The sequence below is a fragment of the Rousettus aegyptiacus genome, unplaced genomic scaffold (genome assembly GCF_014176215.1).
Source record: "Rousettus aegyptiacus isolate mRouAeg1 unplaced genomic scaffold, mRouAeg1.p scaffold_m13_p_11, whole genome shotgun sequence".
NCBI lineage: Eukaryota > Metazoa > Chordata > Mammalia > Chiroptera > Pteropodidae > Rousettus > Rousettus aegyptiacus.
This window is the reverse complement of record NW_023416286.1, coordinates 36,504,681-36,525,333: the sequence shown is the minus strand read 5'-3', so window position 1 is coordinate 36,525,333 and position 20,653 is coordinate 36,504,681. Positions and strand designations below refer to the sequence as shown.

Sequence of the window (20,653 nt, the reverse complement as noted above, 5' to 3'; positions counted from 1 at the left end):
GCTGCCCTTTTCCTGGCTAAGTAGAATTCTAAACTGGTTCTCTGGATTTCTAAAGGTTCTATAAGCTAACTAATGCATTTTAATAAACCACTTTCTATTTAAATCACCTAAGTAGACTCTAATGTCTGTGTCTAAGAACTGGATGATACTAGTGGCTAAACAACATAAGGTTTTCTCACAACACGTGAAGTCCAGAGGCTGGTAGTCCTAAGATGGTGCAGCCATTAGTTCTAGAGTGATGTCTGTTCAACAAGTCCCTTCTGTCTTTCTGAAATGCATTCGTCTTCATCATGGCAAAGGTTGTCGTTCCATCTTCGACCTCATGTCTGCATTTCAGGCAGAAAGGAAACAGAGGCCCAGGGAAGGAGTATAGAGCTGTTTGCTTTGGCTGGGTACCAAACAAACTCCAAAATCTAGTGGCTTAAAACAACCACCGCTCTGTTAGTCAGCTGGGTAGTTCTCCATATCTGGGCCAGCTCAGCTGAACTCTTTGTGCATCTGCAGTCACCTGCCAGTTGACTGCAAGTCGAACGATCTTCTTTGGCTCATTCATAAATCTGGTGGTTGGTATGCTGCTGGCAAGAGCAGTGGAATACCTAGGCCACATGTTTCTCATTGTTTAGCAGGCTAGCCCTGGCATCTGCCCCTGGCAGTCTCAGGTTTCCAAGAGCAGCAGGAGAGGGCAAGCACTATCATGCAGCCACATTTCTGTTTTGGTCTGCATCTCATTTGCTTTGTGTACTGGCCAAAGCAAGTCACAGACTAAGCCCAGAGTCAAGGAGTGGAGAAATAGTCTCTGCCTCTTGATGGGAGAAGTTGCAAAGTCGGTCCAGAGGTACAGCGATGGGAATAATTGTGGCTTTTCTTGGCATTTATTATGGAGAGGCACCAAATCAGGGGACCAGAAATCTCTCCAAATCCCCAGTAGATTTCTACCTCTTATTGGTCAGAAGTACAATTTGTCATTTGATCATCTCTAAGAGCAAGGGAGGTCGTAAATGTAGTTTATCCAGGCTGTTCCTGGATAAATTGTGGTTCTCTGAGTAATAAAAGGTGAGAGGAAGGAAATTGGCTTGCTGTGAAATAACATATATTTTATTATTTCATATTTTATATATATATATATATATATATATATATATATATATATATATATATATATAATCTGCATCCAGTTCCTGCTAATATTTGGTCTTTGACCCTGGTTCCTGACACAGAGCTCTTAAACCCTTGTAGTTTCCTGAGTGATAGTAGTATCTGACACAGAAGTCCTAAATCCCTTGTAATTACCTGGGTGATAAAAGTGTCCTTTGTTCTAAGGAGGCACTCTTGGTAGCTTCCTGGATAAAGACTAGAAAAATGAAACTATAATTAGAAGCTTAGAACTTTTAGCCCCACCTCCCTTTTTCAGAGAGGGGAGAGGGGCTGGACAATGAGTTAATAATCAATGATGTTTATGTGATGAAGTCCACATAAAAATCCCAAAAGTATAGAGTTTGAAGAGCTTCTAGGTTGGAGAGCACATGTACATGTTGGGAGGGTGGTGCCCTCCAATTCCACTCAGGACCCTCCAGACCTCACCCTATGTATCTTTCTATTTGGCTATTCATCTATATCCTTTACTATATCCTTTATTATATGATAAACCAGTAAACATAGTTAAGTCTTTCCCTGAGTTCGTGAGCTGTTCTCGCAAATGATGAAACCAGGAGGGGGTCATGGGAACCTTCCATTTATAGCTGAGTCAGCAGAAGTTGACCACTACTGGTGACTGATGTCTGAAGTGCGAGACATTCTTGTGGGTCTGAGACCTTAGCCTGTGGGATTTGATGCTAACTCCAGGCACTTAGCACCAGAATTGCTTGGCGTGAAAAAAGACACATGCATCTGGTCACAAGTGTTCTGCATGAGTGTGTCTCCTCTTGGCCATATATAATGTGAAGAGTTATAATGGAGAAACTTCTGCAAAACTGCATGTCATTATATTTCTATGGAAGACTGGATTGGTGGACAGACACCATGTTCTCCTCCCATCACTCAATAGCAAAGGCTTTGTAGCTGTGCAGCTAACTCTCCTCAGGGCCTCTGGTATTTGGTTCACTAGACAAATTCAAGCATCACAGTTGATAGAGCTTGGCCTCTCTGTTTCCAAAATATATACAACACACATCTCACTTCTACCTCCCCCTCGCACAGCTGGTACCCGCAAAGCACATGGCACATGCATTAGACCTCGATGGAGGATTAATACTGTCGCTGCAGTGCAGTCCTGTTTCTGGCAAAGGCCCTAAGGGTGATTATGGTGAGTCCAGCAGGTTAGTGTTATCCTGATGTTTCATAGTCATGACGTAGAAAGCACAGACAACTAGCAACACACTGTCTTATAAGGTCCTTATGATCTGGAGAATCTGTGTTCTTTTGTACAAGAATCCAGCCTCTTTCTTTATGTTCTCTTTTGAAAAACTGAAATGTTCTTGAAGTCTGGAGACAAATTTCTAAGTGAACTGCATCTGAACTTTTTAAATTCTCTTTTCCTCTTTGGTTAAATCTCAGTGGAGCCAGAGATGATGATTATTTTCATGAACACAAACTTAAGATTTTGTTGCCCGTTGAGCAAAGTAGCGGCTTCCTATTGCAAAAGAACTGATTCCTATTATAAATGCATTGGCGTTTTTATTAAAATTTCCATTATCCTCTTCCTTCCAATGCAGTTATAGATGAATTTCTCCTGACCATACTTCTCAAGCAAAATCCTTTCTGACTCAAAATATATGAAAGGCATATAGGGGAAGAGCCTCACTTCCTCAAATATAAATCATCTTGGTAAGGAAAAAATTTTTTGTCCCAGCCTTCATAATCATTTTAGGTCAGTGTTTTTAGCTTTGTCAGGCATACTGGGCCCAGAAAAATAAACCTGGGTTGAGATATAGTCATGATGGAAGAGGTAGAAGTGATGGTACCTAAAGATGCTCTGATAATAACGGCAACCTCTTTGTTGAGGGTCTGCTCTGAGTCAGACCCAGCCACAGAGCCCTTATCTTATCTGTGTATCCCACAGCACTCCATACACTACAAGCTGGCCTATAATGGCTTTTTCAGGGAACTGAGGGGTAGGCCTGTCAGAGCACAGAGTGCCAGTTTTGGCTCTATCTTGTGCTAGGCGACCTTGGCCAAGTGCTTTATGTCCTCTGTGCTTTCATTTTGTTATCTAGAAACCAACGCTAATGTGATGGTAATGATAACTTCCCTAGTCTCCTTCACGGGGCATCTTCAAGTTGAAAGTGCTTTGTCAACTGGAAAACTCTATTCCAACCAAAATCGGTGTGTGACTCAGCCACCCCAAACATAACTGAAGTCAAATCTTTGTCTTTCTCTTCTCCTCAGAGAATAATACCAGCCTATATGTTCACACCTCTATTAGAGAAATAAGAAAGAGGAAGCATTAAGCCCTCTACTTCATGCTCCTGTAGATATCACTTTTGAGTACTTACTCCGAGCCAGGGAAAATCATTCACATGCATGATCCTATGCAATCCTTGAAACAAAATTATTGTTCCTATTCTATAGGCAAAGATACTGAGGCTTAGAGAAATTAAGTAACGTGCCATTATAATAACACTACTAAGTAGAGAGGCTGGGTTTCCCATCCTCATTGGTCTGAACTTATGAACTTACAGTACTCAAGTACTATACTTATTTTCACTTGAGAAGAATAAGAAATGACTGCTTTTAGAGAAAGAAACTCAGAAGAGTCAACAGTCCAACTCATTCTGGCCCAACAAACTTTACAATCCTTTGGAAACAAAGTCTGTAAGAAACATTTTCTTTAAAAATCAGCCTTAATATAGTCCCATTTTGTCAAACACTTTTTAAGTGTTTATTAAGTATCAGGCATAAGTTCTCTGTGTACGTGTATTTATAAATCTGACTAATACTCATACCAATCTATGAGGTGATACTATTATTATCCTTACTTTGTGGATGACAAAACTGAGGCACAGAAAGGTTATGAAATGTTTCTAAGGTAACGTGGCTACTAAGTGACAGAAACAGGCTCAAACCCAGGCCATCTGACTTCAGAGCTGCAGCATTACATTTTATCCACAGTGAAAGCTTGAAAGAACACACGACAAATTATTAGCAGTTATTTCTGGAAAATTGGATTTGAGTGGGAAATAGTAATATTTTTACTTTATTTTGTCTGCACTTAAGTACTCTTGCAAAATTTTACTATATATATATGTATATGTTTTATAATTAAAAATATTTCTTTATAGATTTAAATATTTTGCCCTCACTATAGTTCGAATATTAAATAGAATTCATGATTGCTAATCAGGAGACTGACATTTTTCCAGGGGATATCAGAAATTTAGAAAAAATGCCAAGAGTGGCCAGGTTATTATTATAAAGCCAGAGTCTGCTTTTGTCAGGGTCGCATGTTTTCCTCCCCACAACCCTTATCCCTGCGCGTGGCCAGCAGACAGGTGGCTCTATGGCTGCATTATGTAGATTTATATTCACTCCGAACCAGAGGGCAAAAAGAAAAATGTAAATTTCGGCAGCTGCTTTTGTGGGCACTAACCTCTCTGGACTCATTCAATCCCAGACTTCACCCCAGGGGTGATTTTCCCACATCCGCTGTAATTTATTGACAAGAGTTGTTTCTCTTCCTGAGGCTGAAGGAATTGCCCAGCACAATTTTAAACAGAGTACCACACGGGCAAAGCAATGAACTGAATCATCATTTCCTCGCACCGCCAGCCTTGCCCAGGGTAATATCCCTCCCCCTATCGTCTCTCATTTTTGAAGATGCTGGCTACCCAAATCATCTCTAGGCATTTCCCATTGTCCCTCTGTCAGCCTGAAACAAAGATAAGTCACATCTCTCCAGCCTTGACCCAGCTGGGCAGCTGAGACCACACAGCATTGTTTCATGGTGCCATGGTAATCTTTCTGAGATAAGCATTTCTAATATCACATGAGGTTGGCTTAGAAATATATAGGTTTCAAAAATTCCCTGTTGTCCCAAATGTCATAAAATTAAACAGATTGCATCTTTCTACATTTTGGACAGACTAATGAAATCACAGGACATTATCATCATTACTTCTAGAGAACTTCAATGTATGGCTGGCTACCCATCCAGGCTGTGATTTTAAGTTTGTTCTGTCCTAATGGGGACAAATGTTACCATTTGAGTGTGTCTCTCAAAGTCACTAGGCGTTCTGTAAGTGATCATGTTGTCTGATGAATCAAAACCCCATCATATTTCATTCGACCCTTTGGGAAGTTGGGATTGTCATAAGGATGATTATGTTAATGACCTTTACTAGTCAGTGGAGGCTTCTGTCAGGCAGAGGACTATGCACTTCTACCAAACGCCTTCCAATTCCCACAACAACCTTTTGAGCTGGGGGTTATTGTTTCCATGTCACGATGAAGAAAAAGGGGTTCTAAGAAGTTAGGGCCTCCCACATAATAAATCACATAATTCAGAGAGGGATCAAATGGGAGTTTACCTTCACACTATGAAGCATTTGGAGTCAAGCTTTTAAAGAATAGACTCTTTTCACGTTCTCGTAGAATTCGAGGTATTCCGCCATTTGGCCTCCTCTCTCTGCTCCTTCCTGGGGGACAGTTGAGCATGTTTTCCAGGGCTCCGTGGCTGTGTTTATGCTGCTTCCTCTGTGTGGAATGCCCTCCCTCTCCCCTTCTTCCTGGGAAACAGATTCATCTCTCAAGACTCAGCTCTAGCACCACATCCTCTAAGAAACCATATCACCGTCTCTGCCACCCACACATCCCTATAAACTTGATCATGTTGTTCTTTTGTCTTACTATTCTCTGCACAAAAGTTCATTACAAAACCCATCGCACTTCATATTGGTATTTATTTTTATGCCTCTCTATAGTACTAAACTGTCAGCCTTTTCAGACTAGACCATATCATCTTGATCTTCATATTCCTACAGCTTAGACTGGTATCTGGCAATTAGTAGATGCTCAATAAATATCTGTTTCATGAATGGATGAATGGATGAATACCTTCTAGGACTTAAAGGAATCAACATATTAGGCAATCAACACTGTAAGGTGAATTATTTGAGAATATTCAATTCTTCTAGAGAAGACAAGAAAACAGTAAAATGAATGAAACTCATAAGATGCATGAGATACAGATAATAAATAAATAGTAAGTTGTTCATGAGACATAGACAAAATTCATAAAGCATGTTGGCTATAGATAAGTAAGCTAGCAACCCATGAGGCAGATTAGACATGGATAAAATTAGTAAATCGTGTATTACTGAACATAGGAAAGGTTGGAAGGACCAAGAGGCAACAAATCTTCATGAACCTCTAAATATAAATGAGGATTGTGAGACACTTAGTTTTCCTATGGTCTTAAATTGACCACCCATTAGTGATACCCCTTCTGGCATCATGTACCCTTTGACCAAGAAATGTAAATAAAATCCAAAGCTGCTTATGATAGCTGATTGGCAAACCAGAGCTATTGGTCAGGGGACTTGTCTTGCTTCTCTCTGATAGAGCGAATTTATGTTGGCTTCAGGGGCCTTCAGGCCAAACCCTCTTATTTAACCCTCATCTCTCATCAGTATAACTCACCATTAGTGGGGACGGCTGATGAGGCAGAGAGAGACAGGATGTACAAACATTATGTGACTGAGGATCAGGTAGTGTGGTCCCTCTACCCCACCTGCACCTTGAGTGTTTCCTTATCTTTTATGTCTCTTGCTTCTAGCTATGTAGTTAAATGAATTCGATATGTTTCAAGCATATTAGTTTTATGTGACCCACTCTGTTCCATTATCTCTGGGATAGCTTGACCAGTAGCATACTTGTAGGGTATCATTGCATCCAGGAAATTTCCCGACAACAAGCGTATTTCCTATAAACACTACTAGAGCTTTTCTCCTTAGGAAGCCAAACATGGCTACTCTCTGCATATTGACCAATCTTTTCTCCAATTACTACAAGAAAAGAGAAAATTTATGGTACTAGAGACCTTTATGTCCAGAATGCACAGCAAAAGTACTGAGAATATAGACATGTTAAACATTTTTCAAACTCAGCTGGAGTCGTGGTCCTATTTTTTATGCAAAACACTTATGACAAACCTTAAAGGATAATCGCAGGCTAAGATCCTTTATGATTAACTGATGCAGATGTGTGAGATTAAGTTTTTTCATCAAGAATGAGTAAGTAATTTTATTTCTTCACAATGTCTAGGCAGCCCACACAAATATGTCCTTGCAGAATTCCACAGTTGCACCCTATATAAGCCACATTGAATTTCTATGTGTGTGGACCAATAAAGAGTTATTATCTGACTGAGTGGGGTATTAGCTGAGTTGGTTCCTAGTGTGTGATATTATTTCAGACTTTCATTCTTGTTTATTGGCCATTGATAGTATTATAAGTCCTGTTTATTGCTGCTGGTTCACATAGCTCAGATTTATGTATAAAAAATGCTCTCTCTCTCTCCTGAGTCACATTCAAATTTATTCATATTGAGTTCCAAGACTTTTCCTTTCTTTGGACAAGATCTTTGCTAAATGGATGTTTATAGTGCCACTGATTCTTTCCCCCTGATCCTATTAACATTTTCTTTAAAATGGATTTGTTGAGCATCACACTGTAACTGTGCTCATGAAAGTTTAAAAGCTATTCACAACCAAGGTCTGGTTCAGTAACTGGAAAAAAAGGGAGTGGGGGAGGGGGGCAGAAAAAGAGAAAGAAATCTCTGCATTTGATCTTGAGTATTAAATTTACTTTCCATCTTCTAATAATGGGATGATATTCAATCTCCGCTAGACCAGTGCTGTGACATCCATAACTTGGAGGATGTGTAATGATAGGAAAACAGCCTCATGGGGCCTCAGGGACCACTGATGTGTCAGTGATCCTGTAGAGCCGTTTATTGGCAATGCATAACAGAGTCAGGGCCCAGTTTTATATATACGTTGGTGAAAAGAAATGGCATTTAGTGTTTATTGGGACTTTTTATTCTCAGATCGCCAGGGGTCTAGAATACTATGACTATGCAAAGTTTCCCTTTGGAAGATTTCCCTTTTGGCCTACGGGTTTTCTATTTACAACACAATTAACATTCCTGTAGCTGGGAGGAAGACCTGCACTTAAAGATGTCTATCAATGGCTGGCCTGGCTAGGCCAGGGGTGGGGGTGGGGGGTGGGGTGGGGGGGTGGGGCTGGCTCCTCTATAGACTGAAAGGAAGATTGAAATAAAGGGGCATATCAACTCCACCTGGACCAGATCCTGGGCTCCCACTCACCGGGGGCTCACCAGGAGTGCAGCATCCAGACCAAAAGCAAAACCCTGTGGCCTCCTATGACTGAACCAGTACCTGACTGACACTCAAGGCCTCCCTGATACCTGGAAATGGAAATGATGGTCACTTCCCCTTCCCCCAGCGTCTGCCTAATTGATCTTCCCAGCTTGAATTCCCTTGGAGAAGAGTTTTTCACCCTGCCCTTAGAAATCAACCTTAAAATTATACACTAAAGGAGGCAGCCCATTGTCTTTACATCACATTAAGATGCAAATGGGGACATCGAATGCTTTCTTGACAGCTGGTTTTGCTGGGGTGCCCTCTGGGCTGTGAGGGAGGGAAAATGCAGAAATGGCAGTGGGGTCCTCCACAAAGGTTGAAACATTTAATGTCACCTTTGTTCAGAAATGCTCTGGGGTGTGTGGGTAGTACAGGCTAAGGGGAAGGTGTAAGAGTCTGTTGGTTTCTTACTCTTCCATATTTCAAATGCTCTGTTTATGCCATAAATTTCATAGCCTTTGTTTGAATCTCTGCTATCTTTTGCACTTCTAAAGAGGTCATTTTTAAATGACCAGATCTAATGTGCACAACTGAAACATGTTCCCCCTGGACCGTGTCTGCCTCCCACACCAGTTCTGCCTCTTCTGGGATTTCACTTGCTTTGGAGATTTATGGTTGAGATTTTTACTTTGTTTACACAGAGGCTGACATAACTTCTCAGGAAGTGGGCTACGTCTCACATCATCCCTGTTCTAGCAGAGTGTGGGGACAGGAACACTTGAGGAGGGGTGTGTGGTCTCAGCTGAGCTCATTGGTGCACTTCTCAAGTGCAGGAAATAGTGAATAGGGCACCTACTTTCCACTGGTTTGCTCAAAAACAGTTGTTTCTTAACCATTTAAATTAAGCCGAAGAAATCAGCCCTTTGCCAGGGGTGCCTCTGTAAGTATCAGCTCTCCCGGGTCTTTGTGCACCTTCCACACTTCCTGTCATCCTTTCTCTCCTTTTGGTGTGCCTCCCCTTCATCTTTATCAGACACTCATTGACCTGCATTTCCTTGTCAAGTTATGCTCACAGGATAGAATGTGAAACATGTTTGTGTTAAATTATAAATTACCCCAAAGAGCTTCGGCTCTCACCTTTCTCGGGATTAAAGGCTTAAATTAAAAGAATTAATCTCTCCTAGGGGCATCTCAGCCACTGACAGAGGAGTATAAAAGTGGGGGAGGAGGGGAGCACCATTAGGACTTCACAATATCTCTGAAATCATGAACTTTGGAGGTCAGTTGGAAACGGAGAATTAAAGCCTTGTACTATTATTCTCCATTTCCTGTATCTGTGGTGATGTTTCTGACCTATAGTCACTTATAGCCCCTGCTTTCTTAATAAAATAATCTAATCCGATCTCCCAGACAATGACTTAACCTCTTCTAGAACATTTCAGATTTGTGTTTACTTAACAATGCAAAAATCAGAAAAATCACTATCTTCCTAGCCAGGCCAGCCATTGATAGACATCTCTAAGTATCAGTAAATTGTCCTCTGACATTACCCACTGGTCCTTTGTTCTTTGCTTAAAGCCTTGTGAGTTAAATCTATTCTCTCCTGCATGTGAAAATCTTTCAAGGAGTTGAAGACAATAGTCACATCTTCCCTCCCCAGTTTTTTCTTCTACCAATTAGAAGTTACTCTAGCAGAGTGAATTGAGCTAAAAATACACAGAGAAGGTATGCTTTTGGGGAGATGTAGTGGTTTTTTAAATATGGCCAAAAATCATTGATGTATCTTGTCGCAAGATGACGTCTATGCTTTTCCCCTTGAATCCAGGTAGGTTTGTGACTGCTTTGACCAGTACAATATCCGATGAAGTAATGCTATGTACCTTTCATCTTGTTTGCTAGAACACTTGCCCTTGCAGCTTCAGGTTGCCGTATAAGAAATCCAATTATCCTAAGCTGCTGCTCTTGAGGAAGACCAAGCCACGTGGGAAAGCTCCAGTAGACAGGCCAGCTGAGCCCAGCCTTCAGCTCTTCCCAGCCCAGACACTAGACATGTGAGTGAAGAAGCCTCTGGTTGATTCCAACCCCCAGACATCTGAGTCACCCCCAGCCATTCCAGTCCTACCAGATGAGGCCCCATGTATTGTGGAGTAGACACAAATTGTTCCTGACATGTCTTGTCCGATTCCTGACTCACAGAATCCACGAACGTAGTAAAATGACGGTTATTTTACATCACTGGTCTTGGGTTGGTTTATAACACAGCAAGAGATAGCTGGGACAGAGACCGATGCCTAAATCACCTTGGCATAGTTGCTTCTGCCCTTGAGTGACATTAACACTAAATTTCCTTACTCCTTAACTTGGCTACTAAATTTATTGATCTTGCATTTAAACAACAACTTTCTCCAGAGTACCAGGAAAAAACAGAAACCTCATAAACTGCAGGAAGTAATTACAGAAATAGATAGTGAATCAAAATTAGCGCCAATAGAATCCAAGTCTCTATATGTTGTGTCTTTGACCTTATCGCTTTATATTACACTCCTAACACAAACTGTTAGTTTGAGCTCATTTATTCATATAATAAAGACTTATAGAACCCTCATTCTATCACACAGTATTAATTATGTCATCTTCAGCCTTGCATCTTCTGAAGTAGGGCAGCCAACTTGGATATGAAACCCAGGTAAGTCCTACAGCCTTCTGAGCTCTAAAATGAAAGTGATGGTAACATCTGCCTTGCACAATCGTGGTGAGGATGAGAGATTAATAAAGGAAGCTGTTCAGCTCTCATAGGTTTACTCTTTCTCTCTGCAGAACTGATCTCATGTCTTTTGTGTCATCATCCCAGTTGTTAACAAAAGCACCGGACAGGACAGGATCAGGGCAGGCTCACTACTGGCGACCTTCTCTGGACCAGTCATTAACTCTTTGAATTCTGTAACTGAACCAGCTTCATGTAGAAGCTCTACAGGGGCAGGGATCTGAGGCTGGGTTAGTGCAGGGATCTGAGGCTGGTTTATTTACTGACGTCCCGCATAACTAAACCAGTACTGAGCACACAGTAGGTACTCAGTAAAGATGTGTTAAATAAATAAATGGGTGCAATTATATGAGTAGCACTCTCCTCAGCCTAATCGTATGTCTGGCAAGCTCACGCTATGCCATCCTCTGGCCCAAGGCTGGTCCTTCCTCCCTTAGCCGAGAGTCTCAGCTCAAAGAGGTACAGAGTTCGCAGTTCACATGTAGAGCTTAGGAAATCGCCAGCTCCCCCTGCTACACCTATTTCCCACTTCCTAATTACCAAGATGTTTAAACTATAACATGAATAGCCACATTAAGCCATTTATTATATGAAAAGCAGGGGCATAATACATAGATAATTAAGGCCTCCCTCTGTGCCAACCTACCCACTAGAGGTATAATTAAGTGTAAGTACCTCGTAGTTTGCTAGCCATTATTACTGGGCTTAAACATATATTCAGCCAGTTATTAGTGAAATTCTATAGTGTCCTGAGGAACTATTGTTTTAATAAATGGAGTAGGAATTTTCCAGCCGATACCGTGCATTCTCAGCTGATCTTGGGCTGTGAATTGGTGGTATAATATTCTCCATTATCAATATGGAAAACTCAGATCTTGGACACTATGAGGAGCACAAGAAGATCCTCTTAATGCTCTTTTCTGGTTCTTATTGACCATAGAAAAGATAGTTCCTTCTTCTAAGGTTTGCTGCTCAGAACCTCTCTGTTCCACACAAAACAAGAAACACTCAAGGATCCCAGTTCTCTTCATATTTGATTCCAGAGATCAAAGACTTACAACCAACATGTGTTTATTAAAACTTTATTATGTGCACAGCCCTGAGCTAAGACTATATTGAAATAGTATGTTTTTGACTTGAACTAGCATTATAAACAGCCTTATTTAAATATTTTGATCTCCATCTTATTGAAAGGAGTCAGGAAAGCAAAGAGGGGGAAAGAAGTGGGGTAGCTAATCCTCTTATGTCTTATTCTGGCTTCTTTTGGAGAATGAGAAGAATGAGCCTCTGAAGCAAAGGAAGCCCCCCAAAAGGAAAAGAGACCCCTCCTCTCCCATACACTACTGAGACTGATATTGCAAGCTTTCTCTTCTCAGACCCTCAAGCAGAAACTCTGGGATTTCCCTATAGGAGGGGTTCTATAGCAGTTATCAGGAGACATATATTTTAAAGCTGCAGTGACAGAGTAAGCACAAGGATGTATACTTAGATCAGTTGTTTGGGGTGACGGTAGGGGAGAGAAGCAACAGAATATGAAAGAATTAACAGGGCTGAGGCCACCTCTTAAAACAGCTACTATAGATCCCCTGCTGACTGGGAGGTAAAGAACCAAGCCACCCACCCTCAGACACCTCTATTCCCAGTGCCTGCTGCTCAGCAAGAGCTCCATCCATATTTGTGGAAGGGACTGTGCCTCACATGAGTAAAAGGAAGTATTTCTCCCATCTACCATGCAGCAACTTCAGAGAGGTGTGTGCAGATGGTGTCTGTGCTTCTTGGAAGCTCTGTTGCTTTGAGAGTCAAAGGGGAAGAAAGGTGTTTGAGGACAGAATAGATATGATATACTGTGTAATTGGTTGAAAGGAAGGCCAAGGGAGAAGTGGGTTTGAAAATTGAATTTAACAGGCATTGGGGGAATATGTTAGATTCTGGCCCCACGAAGATGAAAAATATGCACAGAGAGCTCATAACCCCCAGAAAATGCTCACCTGAGATTCCCTAACACTGAACCACAACTCTATTCATTAGTCAAGGCTGCATCATGAAAATCAGAAACCCAGTGACCTGGAAAGATGGAGTCAGGGGCTGCTCACTGGCCTCAGAAATGAGACCTTACTCCCTCATCCCCACTTCCATCACCCCTCTCTGAGGTTAGCTATCGTCTGAAGTCTTAACTTCATCAAACGCTTTCACAATGCTCCATCTCTACAAGAAGCCCTCCCTAATCATTTTATCTCTATCAGTATCTTTTCTTCCTAGAAACAGACTACGCTCTGCTCCTAAGAAGGATTTGGTTCATAGTGAATTATGTGCTAAGAAATTAATTGCTTACAGGAAGTGGGATTAAAGGTGAGAGGATACCTTAGTTTATGGAAGACTCTGTACTAGTAATTTTACATAAATCATCTCTTTAATTCTCACAGCAATCCTGCATTGTAAGTAGCATCTTCTTCTTGACATGTCAGAAAACAGAAGATCATAAAAATAACTTCTCTTATTTATATAACAAATGTCTGTTGTACGTCTCATATATGCCAGGCAAAATGCTAGGTCCTGGAGAGGCAACCTTGAAGAAGCCAGATACAGAACCCCACATTCAGAAAGTATATGGTGTAGTAGGATATATGGACAAGAAAACAGTCCCTTGCACAGAGAGTGAGGAATTCTGTGGAGGGGGAGGACTCCGTGCTGAGAGAACACATGGAAGAGCCTCTAACCCACAGAGGAAGTGATATCAAACAGACATGAAGGGGGCAGAGGTCCAGGGGCACCAAGAAGAAGAATAGGAAATTGAAAAGAGGAAAGGGGAAAGGAAAGAGTTTTCCAGGCAAAGGAAACATCGTGTGCAAAGATCTTCAGGCTCCATGAAAGGACAGGGTAGCGCAGCCACGCCTCCTTCCAGAAAAGACTGAGAGTTGCTCATGAGGATATAAAAGCTGGAACAAGGAGGCATAAATCAAAGAGAGGAACTTAAGGAATAATAATTTAAAAACAAAAACAGGATGGAGATTTCAAATGGAGCCAAGAATAAGATTTTAAGGACTGCATGCCATAATGATATGTATGCTTATTATAAGGAAGCCATTTATTTGACTACACACTTTCTAGGAACCGATCCTGAAAGGAAAAGCTGTTGGCCTTTCCAGATGAGACTTTCTCAGGAGAAGAGCAACCATTGGACCATAGAGGCAAAAGGCCCTAACTAAGCAGGTCAGGATACTCTCCACTGATGAGCAGCCTCAAAAGCATCCCTGTAATGCGATGTTCCATCCATCACCCAAGGCACCTCTCATGGAAACAATTCAGCCAGTGGCCATACAACATCATCCAGGAGCCCCAGGAGCTCTTGATTCATGTGACTTAATCCCAGAGAAGATCTTAAAATAATAGAAAAAACTGAAAATTTTCTGATCCTCCAAACAACTGTCCCTAGCATACCCTCTTTCTACCAAGTTTTTGGAGTACATTATTTAGTAATAAGTTACAAAGTATACTTCCTTACAAATAGTTGAAATTTGGTTTATCTATGCTATCAATTAAATATTGACTCATGTGCCTTAACATAGAGCCAAGCTGACAGTAGAGTGTGTCTGGATGAAAAAGCCATTTCTCTCCTCTCCCTCCTTCTAGTCATTCCTATCCAATGTCATTCTCTCTCTACAGAGCTGTATATATTTCCAAATCAAAAATTATTTCTCCATCCCCTAGCCAGTCAGGACGTTTCACCTTTTTAAAGGCATGTAACATATAATAAGATTGGCTGCTGTGTGTACATCCTCAGAATTTATCTTCCCTGATGTGCCCAGCATGATGCCATCCTTGTACTCATAATCAATAAAATCGATAATCATTGAATGAAAGCAACATCCTTCAAATCGCAGCTTTGAAAATAACCTATTCTTCACATCACTTTTACTGAGCATGTGGATTCAGCCACTTATTTGGAAGATATACAGAGTGGCTTTTAATTTCTTTTGTGCAATGATTTGTGTTGAATCTTGAGCTTCTTCAGTCTACATGAGACCTTTTCTGACCTCCTCATCTACAATGTGAGTTCATGGGTAAAGGTCATATCCTTTGAGGAAATGTAAGAGCAGATGGAACAAGGAACTAGAAAAAATGTAATGCAGGAAACAGCCTTGATCTCTGGCCCTGACACACAGACTGATTGGATTAGAGATGCTTATAACACAAGTGGACCTGATGTTGCCTTGAAATTTAAAGGCGGACATTCACTGAGCCCTTGATATGTAATAGAAATTGCACTAGGCTTCATAAAAGATTTTAGCAGGCATGAACTATCATTCAACCGTCACAATAAACTGCATTATTATGACCATTTATTAGATGTGGAATCTAAGACAAGGCATTTAAGTCATCTACCCCAATAGCATAGTAATCTGCAGAACAAGGATTTGATCTCAAATCCATCCGACTTCAAACCCAAGCCTCTTCCAGCTGAGAGGGATCAAATCCCAGTTCTGCCAGTTAGGAGACTCAGGAGATGTCACTTACCCCCTTACTCACTTAAGCTTGTTTCCTCATCTAAAAACACAGGGATAATAAAGTATTTATCTTATAGGACTGTTTTGAGGACAAAATGAGAAAATATACATAATCGCACTATTTGGCAAATAGTAAGTGCTCAATGAAATTTTGTTACCAATATTAGTAAACTCTGCTGTCTACTTTGACAAGGAAACTTGTGTGCACTCAAACTAAGCCATTCTAACCAAAAATAACCCAAAGTCATCAATGTCATACAGAGCGTAGCAGTTTGCTAGGCCTGCCATAACAAAATGTCACAGACCAAGCCCCTTAAACAACAGAAATTTATTTCCTCCCACTTCTGGAGGCTGGAAGTCTGAGATCAAAGTGTTGGTAGGATTGGTTTCTTCTGTGGTCTCTCTGCTTGGCATATAGACAGCTGTCTTCCCCCTGTGTCTTCACATGGTTTTCGTTCGTGTGCATCTGTGTCCTAATCTCTTTTTCTTAGAACACCAGTCATATTGAATTAGGGCCCACCCTAATGACCTCTTTTTAACTTAATCACCTTTTAAAAGACCCTATTTCTAAATACAACCACATTCTGATGTAGTTGGGCTAGGACTTTAGCATATGAATGGGGGCACAATTCAGCATACAATGGAAGGCCTCAGTAAAATTTTTCTAAAAATATTTAGTGTTTTAAATTTTCTCAGTGGAAGGCATGTTAAAGCACTCTCACTTGGCTTTGAGTGGAAAACCCATGTGAGAGTTTTGTGAAGACAAATCATTACTTTTCAAAAAATGGCATTGTCAGTAGGGACAACAATGGCTTTTGTTTGTATTTTTAATCTGGACTTTCTGAAGTGCCACACTTCCTTGGGGCTGCAGGTTGTTCACTTTATATATTATGATAAGAATCATGTTTGCCAGAATCCTTTTCTCCACTAAAAGCCAGGTCCAGAAAGGAGAAAAGAACAAGCAACAGGGAGTAGCTTGATAGATGTGGTTATATGTTTTCCTGGGAAAATGTTTATTCCTTTTAAGTTTGAAAATAGGAGTAAGGTCACAGGCATGCTGTTAGGCACGTAGTAAGTGTGGTGTTATAGCACTATGATGCTGTAACAAAGCATAGTGACTTGAGTAGAATAGATTCTTTCTCTCCCTGGGGTTAATTGACTGCATTGATGCCCCAATTAATGGTCCCTTATATCTTTGCCCTCTGCCTTGTAACTTCATAGTTTCACACTGAACAGGTCAGGCTCGTGGCTTGCCCTGTGCAATAGAATACAGAAGAAGCCTAGGCCTTAAGAGGCCTTGTGTTTGCTCTCTTAAACAACTGGGATTATTTGCACTTGAACTTTGGACTTACTATAAAAGTAAGCCCAGTTAGCATGCTAGAAGGATATAAAAGAAAAGTATAGAAAAAGACATGTGAAGGAGAGTTGAGGTGCCCAGCCAACAGTCAGATAATCTCCAGAAACAGAGCTACTTGGTCAATCCACAATTGATCATAGACAAATGACTGGGACCAGCGAAGACCAGAGGAGTCACTGAAATAAACCCAGTTCAAATTGCTGATCTGCAGAATCACAATCTTAAAAAATGGTTGTCGTTTTAAGCAATTAAGTTTTGGGATGTTTTGTTATGCAGCAATAGCTAACTGAAACAAAAACAAAATTCAGTATGCATAATTGAGGTGCTACAATAACAAAATTTAAAAATATGTGGCATTGGCTTAGGGACAAGACAACAATCAGAGACCTAAAAACTATAGGAGTCTGGAAAAAAGACCCTATTAAATAGTACGAAACTATTGGTAAAACCATTGCTAGTGGCTGGTTGGAAAAAGAAATGTACCTTGTGAATTCTGAAATTTGAATAATCAGATTTCAAGGCAAAACTTGAAAGTGTCTTCTGGTGAAAAAAGAACTGGCTAGTTTGCAAACCAAATTCAGAAGGAATACAGAAGGTACAGAACAGGCTAGGATGGAAAATAAAACTTATTCCTCTTCAGTGACTCCAATTAGTAAAAGATAAACCCAAGGCACTGCTAGAAAGATATCAGCTTAGAGTACAAGAGAAATCAAGATTTTGGTTATAATAAAGAATTCAAGAGATGACTAGTATACTCTCTCAGCTGGACAAAGGACAATTAGGAACTTTGAAGGTGCCATCCCATGGAACCCTGAATGCCCAAAGTAGCTGAGAATAAGTCTAGAGAGTCAAGCATGTCTCAAAAAGAATTTGTCAGATAGAGTGGTTCAAATCAGATCCAAACTAATTCCATGAAATTTTAAATGAATTATAAATGCAAAAGTGCCACCAGCTTGAACTAAAAGGCTCCATGTTAAAATTGTTCGAAAATGTAAAAGGCCTCTGGGTCCCCAGTGTTTTACAGGCAAGAAGAAGGCTGAGCATGCTCCACATTTTCTCTTCAGAAGTGGCTAAGGAGGGTAATGGGAAGGAATTATGTCCCAGAGGGCAGAGCTAAAAGCTGTGGAGAACGATGGTCTGGAGAGACACTGTCATGACCGCCACCCAACCCTCCAGTGTGGAAAATGGGTAATATGTGCACTAGGGGATTTCAGAATTGTCAAAGACCCGTACCTTCCAATCTTCCCCCTCTCAAGTGGCAGTTTAATGTGGTTACCTTGTGCCCGTTTCATCATCGTATGTTGAATGTGGGGGAGGCAGATAACTTGTGGCTTTAGTTCATAGGTCTTTGGATCAAGGGGAACCAGGTTTGGACCTGATCTTAGTCACAATATTCAGGCATGTCTCAAAAAGAGACATGGAGCAATATATCCAGTGCCATAATGACATGCAATTTTGGACATGTTTGTGGGGTATAGATCTGTATTACATGTGAACACTTATGGCTAGATTATGGTATACTGATTGCAAAACTGGCCCAGTTCTCTACCCATCCCTTATTCAATGTGGACTTTGTAGCTCCATCTGTCAAGAAATCAATTCTATTTCCCTAACCCTAGAGCCTTCGTTGGCCTTGTTTGTTTTAGCCAACAGACTATAGTGGAAGCAATGGTTCACGAGGTCTGAGTCCAGGCCTCAAAAAAACTTTTATGCTTCTATTATCTCTCTCTTGCTCCTTTGCCTTAGCTTCAAGAATATGCCTGAACGAGTTTGTTGGAGGATAAGAGATCATCTGAAGTAGAGCCATGTCATCTCAGCCAAGGTCATCTTAAATAAACCTACTCCCAGCATATCTTCAGCTAACTACAGATGTATCAACATGCTTAGTCAATATTTGTGTAACCTTGAGTGAATTGTTTAAACTTTTTCTAAGTCTCTTTCCTTTACTTATTAAGAAATCCAAAACAAAAACTTTTTCCAGGCTCCAGATACAGTAACTGGATCAGAGTGGGAGCCTGGTGAATATTATCTGAAAATGAACAGCAACGAGGACTCTGTTTGTATTTACAAAGAGTAGGCTTTATTCTCCCCCAAAGATGGTTTGTGAACCTAGAGATCTTGACTGGAATGATAATTGTACATGTTTGTGCACAGGTTTTAAATTTGGTAAGAAACCAAGTGTAGTTTTGCCGGGAGTATAGTCATTCCAAAGGCTTCTTCTCAGTCCTCAACAAATATTCCAAGTTCCGTTACACGTAAAGTCAGGCTACCCAAGGGAGTTCTGGTACCACCTACCACCAGCAACTGTAAGCAAGTCTCAGGATATGCTCACCCCCTACTCACCCCCGCTCCTCGTACCACCACCACTTTGTGGGGAATCTGAGGCTGGGCCTCAAAACACTGTTCCCACTAAAACCACCTGATCCATTCCCTCCAGGGGCTTGTCACAAAGTCTGGGACTTCTAGGTCTCCAGCCTCTCTCCTGTGGGTGGAGGTCCTGGGGCTAATCAGTTGGACATTTTCTAAACACTGAAAGCCACCCTTGAAGATTTCTGTTGTTCCCATGACACCTTGCTGGCATCCAACCAGGGCCTTGCACGCTACCTAGCCAAGGTGCCCCGACAAGGAGAGAGCATGTTAGGGAAGCTGAGACTATGAAGATGTAACTAAGGCTGGGACATCTGAAAAACTCAAGGGCCGTTGTTACCCACAGCAGTTGCCTATTCCCAGACCAGCTGTTTATCTTCCCGACCTGCATTTCGCTGAGAGGGCAGGGCCGTTCCGTCCATGGCTGCATTTCCGTCGTGCGCTCAGCTCGGCACTCTGCCCTGCCTCTCTGAGCAAGGCCCGTGCCCTCGCAGAGCAGAGCCGTTAGCTGTCAGCCTGTAACCGGCGCCACTCCCTCTGTTCTTCCCTCTCCTCTCAGTGCTTCTGTACCTTTGCTCAAAACTGCTTCCACTGTCTCAATGCCCCTTCTCCTACTCTTCCTGGCAAACTCCCACTCAGATTTAAGATTAAGAGTCAACTGTCATCACTGGTTCGTTCCGCTGTACTATATCGCCTCTGTTCTAATATATACCCAGATGCATGTCATTTTTCTGCTTCCATTTGTATCTCTACACCCAGACTGGCAGCTCCACGAAGCTATCCTTCAAAGCTATCCACGAAGCTCCAAAAATCTGTTCATTTTTTATTCCTAGAGCCTAGCGGGGTGTCTAAGATTGAGAAGGAGTTTGTCCAAGTTCACAAAATAACTAAAACAGAATCCAGTTCCGGATTTCCTGCTAATTCTTAACTGTGGCTAATCTCATCCTCTCACCCTTGCTCTCAATACTAATGGCATATTGCTTCTCGATCCTATATATATATTTTTTGAAATGGAAATGGACTTCTAAACAGGAATAAAAATTCATAAGATGCAAGCTTCTCTTCATTAGCACCCCATCACTACCTGTGTTGCAGGGGAAATAGCAAGTGAGACAGTAAAGGGAAAGATAAACAGTTAGTACATTTAAAATCCGGTTGAAAAGCAAGAAGTGCTTGTCATGCCATTGCCTCATTTCAGACCCTAATAGGACGTCCCGCACTATCATCCATATGGCATAATGCAGTTCGCTGTGTGCTCTAACCTAAACTCTTCTCACTTCATGGAAAAGCAGAATTCTGAAGCCAAACAGGGTCTAAAGTCAAGTCACTGGCATAGTGTGTT

At 41.3% G+C, this 20,653-nt stretch overlaps 1 long non-coding RNA gene across 1 annotated transcript in view; it reads left to right on the top strand.

Annotated features, from left to right (window-relative positions):
* LOC107505791 overlaps nucleotides 1-16,661 on the top strand; it is a 32,967-nt gene extending 16,306 nt beyond the window's left edge. The window contains exon 3 of the long non-coding RNA XR_001595788.2: nucleotides 10,218-16,661. This is a non-coding gene — a long non-coding RNA (uncharacterized LOC107505791). The remainder of the gene's footprint in view (nucleotides 1-10,217) is intronic.
* The last annotated feature ends 3,992 nt before the right edge of the window (nucleotides 16,662-20,653 follow it).